The sequence below is a fragment of the Myotis myotis genome, unplaced genomic scaffold, assembly GCF_014108235.1.
Source record: "Myotis myotis isolate mMyoMyo1 unplaced genomic scaffold, mMyoMyo1.p scaffold_m19_p_11, whole genome shotgun sequence".
NCBI lineage: Eukaryota > Metazoa > Chordata > Mammalia > Chiroptera > Vespertilionidae > Myotis > Myotis myotis.
In genome coordinates, this window is record NW_023416315.1 from 75,278,991 (window position 1) to 75,288,007 (window position 9,017).

Below are 9,017 nucleotides of genomic sequence, written 5' to 3' on the forward strand. Positions count from 1 at the left end.
CAAGAAGTCTATTTGTCCTATGTTATTCTCTACTAGAGGCCTGGTGCATGAAATTTGTGCACCAATAGAGTCTCTAGGCCTGGCTAGTGACCAGGGCCAATCAGGTTCCCGACCACCCTGCCTCCCTGCCTCCTCCTTCCCTCACTCCCTCAGCAACCCGCCACCGCATCTCATCACCTACCATGTTCTGTGCCACCCCCTGGTGGTCAGTGCACATCATCGCGAGTGATTGAACTCCCATTCTCCCAGTCAAACTCCCAAGGGGACACTTTGCATATTAGCCATATATATATATATGGCATATGTGTGTATGCGTAACCCATGGATACAGACAATATGGCAGCCATATCTGAGTCTCCATCCACCTGGCTCACACTGTTTTCTCCATCTTCCCTGGCCCTGGTGATTCCCTGAAGTTCACCCCATCCAATGTGCAGCCCCACCCAAACTGTGTGCAGTAGCTTTTCCATAGGAATGGCTTGTCCTGGCTCAGGCTTCACACTTTGCTAAAATCTCTCAAAAATGTATCAGCTGGTGTCAGCAGCCCCAAACCTATCAATAAAAAGCCCAATACTGGCCCTAGCACCAGCCTGCCTTGCTTCACAGCTGGACCTTGCCTGGGAACTTCTAAACCCAATACAGATAGAAGGCATATGCAGATATTTCTGTAACTCCTGCTGAGTGGCCCCAGGTAGTGGCTGACTTTGCACCTCCCTGGAGATTCTAGAGCAGCCGTGGGCAAACTACGGCCCACGGGCCGGATCCGGCCAGTTTAAAATGAATAAAACTATTGAAAAAAAAGACCGTACCCTTTTATGTAATGATGTTTACTTTGAATTTATATTAGTTCACACAAACACTCCACCCATGCTTTTGTTCCAGCCCTACGGTCCAGTTTAAGAACCCATTGTGGCCCTCAAGTCAAAAAGTTTGCCCACCCCTGCTCTAGAGCCAGTGTACCCAGTGGACAGCTTCAGACCATAGCAGATTACAACTCCACACATCCACTAGTGACACATTCAAGGGGCAGACTCGTTGAGCACCAAAGGCCCACTGAAGCAAGTTCTGCTCCATAGGAGTGTCTCATGCACAGCATCTCCCACTGTAGTCGCAGCTGATCCTCCCTGCCAATTGACTTGGAATTCAACTCCTCCCAGTGGTGCCAACAGCAATCAAGGCTCAATTACAAGACTGTGCACACAGCCCACACAGGGAGGCACCTAGAGTGCCCAGCTCAGATGACTGGGGAGGCTAAGCCACTGGGCCCTACAGGACACCTACTACACAAGGCCACTCTACCAACTCCAGGAGACATAGCAGCTCTACCTAATACATAGAAACAAACACAGGGAAGCAGCCAAAATGGGGAGACAAAGAAGCATGTCACAAATAAAATAAATTCAAGAAAGCAAACTACTGGATACAAAGTTCAAAACCACAATTATAAGGTTACTCAGGGATCTTTATGAGACCTTCAAAGGACTTAGTGAGACTTCCAAGGATCTTAGTGAGAGTGTCAAAGACATAAAAAAGGACCAGTCAGAAATTAAGCATACATTAACTTAAATAAAGAATAATTTACAGGGTTTCAACAATAGAGTAGAGGATTCTGAGAATCAAATCAACGATTTGAAATATGAGGAAGCAAAAAACACCCAATCAGAAGAGAAAAAAAAAGAATAAAAAAAAACAAGAAGGAGCCTCAGGGATAACTTAAGCGTACCAACATCCCCATTATGGTGTGCCAGAAAGAGAAGAGAGAGCAAGATATTGAAAACCTATTTGAAGAAATAATGACAGATAACTTCCCCTACCTTGTGAAAGAAATAGACTTACAAATCTCGAAAGCACAGAGAGTCCCAAACAAGAGGAACCCAAAGAGGACCACACCAAGACACATAATAATTAAAATGCCAAGGGTTAAAGACAAAGAGAGAATCTTAAAAGCAGCAAAAGAAAAGCAGTTAGTTACCTACAAGGGAGTACCCATATGACTGTCAGCTTATTTCTCAGCAGAAACTTTGCAGGCCAGAGGGAATGGTGAGAAATATTCAAAGTGATGAATAGCAAGGATCTACAACCAAGATTACTCTGCACAGTAAAGCTATCATTTAGAAGTGAAGGTCAGATAAAGAGCTTCACAGACAAGAAAAAGGTCACCATCACCAAACCAGTATTACATGAAATGTTGAGGGTATTCTTAAAGAAGAAGGAGGAGGAGGAGGAAGGGGAGGAGAAGAAGAATATGAACAATAAAATGGCAATAAATACATATCTATTAACAATTGAATCTATAAATCAAAATAAATGAACAAGAAATCTAAGGAACAAAATATACTGGTGAGTAAAATAGAATCAGAGGCATGCAAACATGGAAAAGACTAGCAAATCTCAGAGGGAAGGGGGTGGAAGAGCATGAATAAGTTAACCAAAGATCTTATATACATACTATTGGCCTGGTGCATGAAATTCGTGCACATTAAAAGGGAATTAATTAGAGGAAATATTTTAATATTGCTATTTGCCCTTTCTCTATAATAGAAGTTTCAGAGATGAAAGAAAATTAGTAAAATGTATATGAAAATAATATGTAAATTTATCTTCCACAGGTATGCAGTGTCAAGTCCCCTCTGTGCCGTGAGACCCAGAGTCAAGTCCTGGGTATAGGTATCCAGCTCCCTCCTCCCTCCTGTCAGAGCCTGGGCTGGCGCCCCCGAGGGGAAGCAGCGTCAAACACCCACCAGAGCCATTCAGGACTCCCCCGAGTCCTGGAGTCCCGCCCCATGGGACCCGCGCTGCAGGGGACTCCTGTGAGTCCCACCCCACGGCTGGCACAGTGTGGGACTCCTGTGAGTCCTGCCCTTTGGCCGGCGCTGTGGTATTCACCCGATGCACCTTCTGGTCAAGTCCCTGCCGGCACCTGCGGGGGCGCAGTGTCAAGTCCCCGCTGGCGCCCCTGGGGATGCAGCATCAAGTCCCTGCCCACACATATGTGCCTACCGCGAACGCAGCCTTATGGTAATCAGTCATTATGGCGTGAGGGTGTCACGATCACAGGAGTTTTATAATATAGGATACACATTACCGATGGACACAGACAATAGGATGGTGAAAGCCTGGGGTGGGGGAAACCAGGTGGAGGGGAGCAATGGAGGGAAAAAAGAGGGACGTCTATAATACTCTCAATGATAAAGATTAAACGAAACAAGTTTAAAAAAAGGAAGAAAGTAACAGCATATACTTGGTGCCTTTTGAATGTCAGATATTCTGAACTATCTCCTTTGGTTCAATGCTATTTATTTGAGTAGAATTATTTCTTAGGATTATAAAATATACTCTATTAGGACCAGCACAATGGTTGTAAACTCATTACATTCACACCCAAATCACTGTCCCTAGAAGGTAAGGTAGCTTTTCCTTTCCTCTATGCTAGTGGTTCTCAACCTTGGCTGCACATTAGAATCACCTGGGAATCTTTTTAAAAATCCTGATTTCTGGGCCTCATCCTGCGGAAATTCTGTTTCTTTGTTATGGGGTGGGGCCACAACATTAGCAACAAAGAAAAAGAATTTCCTGAGGATGAGGCCCAGAAATCAGGATTTTAAAAAGATTCCCAGGTGATTCTAATGTGCAGCCAAGGTTGAGAACCACTGCTCTATACAGTGGTTCACAAACTTTGCTCCAATTGGAATCACCCGCGGTACTCTTACAACTCTTCCTCAGAGCAATTAAAATGTCTGTGAGTAGAAGTCCATATCAGCAGAGTTTATCGGTCAGGGGAGATTCCGGCACTTAGCAACGATGTAGGTTGCGGAAGGCTTCTGTGTGATAACAAAGTGGAGCAGCTTTCTGATACAGGAATTAGTGGTGGAAAGCTCTAGCGGGATTGGGCAGAGGAGAAATGAGGAGATAAGACAGGGCTTTAGTGCAGGTGTTCCTGGAGAAATGGGGATGCTGTTGCTAGTGATAGTCATTGTTAGTCTTAACTCATGAGAGAAAATGTTCATCTTCTTCTCCAAGTGTCTATATGTGATTGGTCACTAATGTTAAAATAGTGTTATTGGTTGAATTGTGCCCCCCAAAATTTATATGTCAAAGCACTTATGCTCAGTACCTCAGATATGACTCAATAATAAGGGCACAAGTTATTGGATTTAGAGTCCATCCTAAATCAGTATAACCTTATCTTAAATTATCTAATTGTATTTGCAAAGACACTATTTCCAAATAAGGTTACATTTTGAGGTTCTGGGGGGGGGGGGGGCGATTAATATAGAGAATAACACTGTTCAAGTTACTATAACAGCCTCAGAATTTAAAATGAGTTTAAAATTTTACCTCAGGTGAAAATCAGCCCCTAAAATATTTTCGTGCATATGTAATATAAATGTATTATTTTTAGATGACCTAAAATGATCTTGTGTAAGAGTATGCAAATGGTAATTAATAAACAAGTATGGACCTGACATTGGCATACCTTAATTCAGATCTGAGACAAAAATCTATTTTTGATAGTTTTTCTTATTTATAAACATGATTTTTTGCTCTGACTGTACTCAGAAGCTATGTATCTGAAAACTTCCTTTTATTTGGGCATTATCCTGCTAAATAAAAATATGTATTTTTTTCTGTATTGGTTTTATTGGTGAAATTGTTTTTAGGGGCCACAGAGAAATTAAATAAACCTAGGGAGGGGTTCTTTGTAGACTTAAAAATTCCACCATGCTTAGACAAATTAAGCTGTTTTCCACTGATTTCTGTAAAGTAATTAACAAAGTAATGTATTTGAAGATAAAGGAGAGCATCAAGCACTAATGTAGTTTTTGAAAATTACTGAAAGTAATGGCAAAGCTAATCTGTTATAAATTTCTTTTAATTAAGTAGTGTTCAGAATATATTTTTTTTCTCAGTTCAATCTATTTCATGCCATTCTTGTATGTTTTCATCTTTACATACTCAGGGAAGTGTTCTAATATGACCTCTATTTTCTGTATAGCATTATATTTATGAATTACAGAGTAAGTAGACTATGGTGTTAGAATGTTTTGATAAGACCTGTTGCTTTAAAACCAAAAATTAGTTCCAAATGCTATGTTGTTTACTTAAAATGTTAAACATTGCCATTATAAGGGTGATAAAATCTCATCATTGTGTGACAAATCATAAAATACCAGCAAACCTAGGCAGCACAATGTAGGACACTGTTTATGTGGAAAAAATGATACCTTTTATTAATTCATTATAACTTGTATGAATATACTCATGACCAGAGTATAAATACTTAACACTTTTTTATTCAAATGTGTATTTCACTTCCTGGGATATTGTGAAAACTGAAGAAATAAGGTGGCAGAGCTTCTGAAATTGATGATATGTAGCCATAGGTGAACATTGCCTTTCCCTGTGGACTACTGAGGCTCAGTCAGGTGTGGCTTTATTGGGGAAGGGGGCAGGGTGGGGGGGCTCAGATTAAATTGGGGCTACCCGTGGTTTACAATGAGTATAAACAACTTTAGGTGGCGTTCTGCCCAGTAACACTTCCAGGCCTGTCCCAGGATTGATCCGGCCTCCCCTGTGACACTCCTCCTTCCTGGACAAGATCCAGCGCTGGCTGCCGGCCTGCAACTGTCCTGATAGAGAACAGACTCCCCTGCCTCTCTCCCGCTTGACTTCCCTCAAATTTCTCATTGCACCAGGCTTTTGGAGCTGATAACTCCACACCCCCGCTCCTCCCCCCCCGCCTCCCGTTTTTTGTAGAATACTCCCTGCAGACCCTACACGGTTTTGTCAAAGACAGAGAGTTTTAATTTGTTTTGTTCTGTTTTGTTTTTCCATTCAGATAGCTAACCCATCCTTCCTGAATAATAGAGATTTAAGACTGAGATGGCAAGGTGATCATGCATAGAGTCAAATGGGCACCTGGAACGTTAGTGAGAACAGTTCTGATTACATATATCCACCATAAAATGCCTTTGGTTTTCACCGGGGCCAATAAATCTTTGTTTCTTAGCAGCAAATGAACTTCCTGCACAGGTTGCTAGGTTTTTCCTTAAGAGCTCTCTTCATTCCTCCTACTCTGAAAGGGAATAACTTTCTCCAAAAGTTAGTCAGAGAATTGCTCACTAACGTGAGGGTGGACAGCAGGTATAGAAACAATGGAAAGAGTGGAGAGCTGTTTGTTTTCTTTCCTAATTTCTCCTCCAACATTTAAATGTAAATTATAAAGATCCTTAGGCTTTTGTCCTGGAAGATTTATCATTTTAAGAAAAGGAAACTTTTCTTCCCCTCCATGTTTAAACAAACAAAAAACCAGTTCTAAACTATTATTTCATCTTCCGAGTAATTTTGTATTGTCATTTTAATTTACAAGTTAATATACAAGTCTTGGATTACTTTCTATGACCTTGATTTATTTTATTTTATTTCTTTACATTTTACGCATCTTTATCTGTCTTTCTCTCTTGTCTTTGTTCTGGGTGATTTGTTCAACTTTTTATTTTCACCTTTTTGCTGATTTGTTTTTGCAATTTGTGTTTTAAATTTTCATCAACTCTTTCTTATTCTCAGATTCATCCTTTTTTTTAAGCAGTCTGTTCTTGTTATATGGATACTATACAATAGTAATTTTTAAAATGACTACATTTTCTTTCCTAAATTAACCATTTTTGAGTGACTGTTGTTTCTGCTTATTCATCTCTATTTTTCCTTTTTATGCTGCCAATTGTCCTCAAGTAATTTCTAAAACGTTCTTTTGCCTTCATACACCTGAATGAAGAAGTGGATGACAAGCTAAGTAATTGTCACAGGGTTTCTATGTCTGACTCAAGCTCTTCCCTGAAAGAAAGAAATGACTGCCAGTTCTGGGTGCACAGGCAAGGTGTGGGAACCTGCGGACTTCACATGAGGGTGTAGCTATTGCTAATATGAGGGAGACCCTGATCTAAGGTGCCAATTCTAACACTAGCCTCTTTGGTAGGCCATTTGCTGTCTTTAGAAAACAGTAGTTTATATCTAGAGCACCCTGGGTGTGAGCATTGTCTTTCCTATAAGTCACTCGATGTCCTGACCTAGGATAGTATCAGGGGAGCCTGATCGAGGCCGGGACCCTAGGTAGTCACTTGGCACTCTAAGTTCCTGACACCGAGGAACAACAGTGAACCAACACAGGTGACTATACTGTCAACTTAGCTTTGATTACTTGCAGGATTAAAACCAAATCACAAACACAAGCATTGGTGGTTAACAAACGGAAAGTCCAAATGTCTCAGGTGTCCTCCAAGGCCAGCTGCTCACAGAGTGGCGATCGCTGGTCGCTTGGAGTCATCCCAATGGGCGAGTCACAGAAGCCTCGGCATCCCGGGGGGTCCACGTCTCACAAGGAAAACTGCTGAGCCAGCTGGAGACAGCAAGGCCCAGAATACTCAGCGTCCACCAAGGCAGACACAGGAGCAGCCAGCATGGCGCATTCACAGGAGGGCGAGTAGCAGCTTGCTTGCTCTGCTGTCAGCTTTTGTAGGGCCCTTGCCTGCCTGTGACAACCTGTCACAGTGAATCTGACAAACAAACTTGTAACTTGTAAATATTTGTCAACATCTGCTGCAAGGGCCCACACCCTTCAGCTTCTGTGTTGGTCTGACAAGATGTTTAGGCAGCCTTCCCAGGCAGTCACAGTGGCTGCACTTGGCACCTGGTAGCTGTAAAGATGCAGTCGGGCATGTCAGCTTCAGGATGGAGCCAGACAAGTCATGCCAACTCCACGCTCTCCACAGCTGCCAAAGGTGATCATTTCACCTCAGAGTACACAAGTTGTTTTGTTGGGGTAATGGAGGAAAATATAGGCACACCACTGAGGAAAGTCTTACTGATTAGTATTTTCCCAGTAAGAAGCCTCTTGGTTTTCAGTATCCAATCTTCAAAGAATATTTATATCACTGTGGGAACCCTGACCAGAGTACGCCGGATGCTCAAGGCCAAGGCCAATTTCCCAGAGGCAAGTGCAAAAGCAAGGACACAGCAATGTATGTTACTGACCAGTCGGTGTGTGCCTGCTTGGTCGGCTCCTACATCGGTATAGCTCCTATGTTGGAGGCTACTTTTGTAGGAAAGATGTATGATTCACCAGCCCGTGTGCAGCTGCCTACTTTATGGGACTGATTTGAAGAACTGCATTGTCCTTGTTAGCAATGGTCACTTGGGCTACAAAAAGACTCTCCTATATGCCCGCAACTCCTCATGTCTTCTCCATCTAACACCCTGCATCCAAGGAGGTCCAGTCCCTGCAAGAGGGACTCATACCTGACAGTTGGCACAGTCAGGCAGGATGAAGGAGTGCATACTCCCACAATTGGTGCAGCAAGCAGGGGCAAGGAAGAACTTACAACCAACAATCACTCAATCCAACTTTTTTGGCTAATATTTTACAGAAAAAATACATTTAAATTCTCAACACTCAATACATTGTAAACCAAATGATGAAAAATATCCTGAGAAACATCTATAATAATAAAAGCATCATATGCTAATTAGACCGGACGTCCTTCCAGACTACCTTGCAGATGAAGCCAGGGATTCGAGGGAAGCCAGGGTCCCAGATGCCAGAGGGAAGCCAGTGCTGGTAGTTGGGGGCAGGCAGGCCTACTCTTGCATGATTTTCGTGCATTGGGCCTCTAGTTTAAATAAAATTGGTAATATCTTAGAATCACAGATAGACGTTTTTAAAGACCTTACAGTGTCAACAAAAGGGATGTGTATCTACACTGAAGCTCACAGTACATGTTATGTTCTCAAAGCAGCTATTTGTTAGTAACTAGAGTTTCCAGATAGCAGTAAGTGAGAATTTCAGCATTTTACATTTTAAGTGTTTACTATGTTTTGGTTACAGTTTAGGAAATTGGTTGGGAATTTTGGGTTGACACATTATAATGATTCTCAGTTAAATAGGGAGATCTACTCACATCAAATTTTTCAGAGCTGTGTTCTAATGTTCATTGAAAGAAGACTGCATGAGAATTTCTATT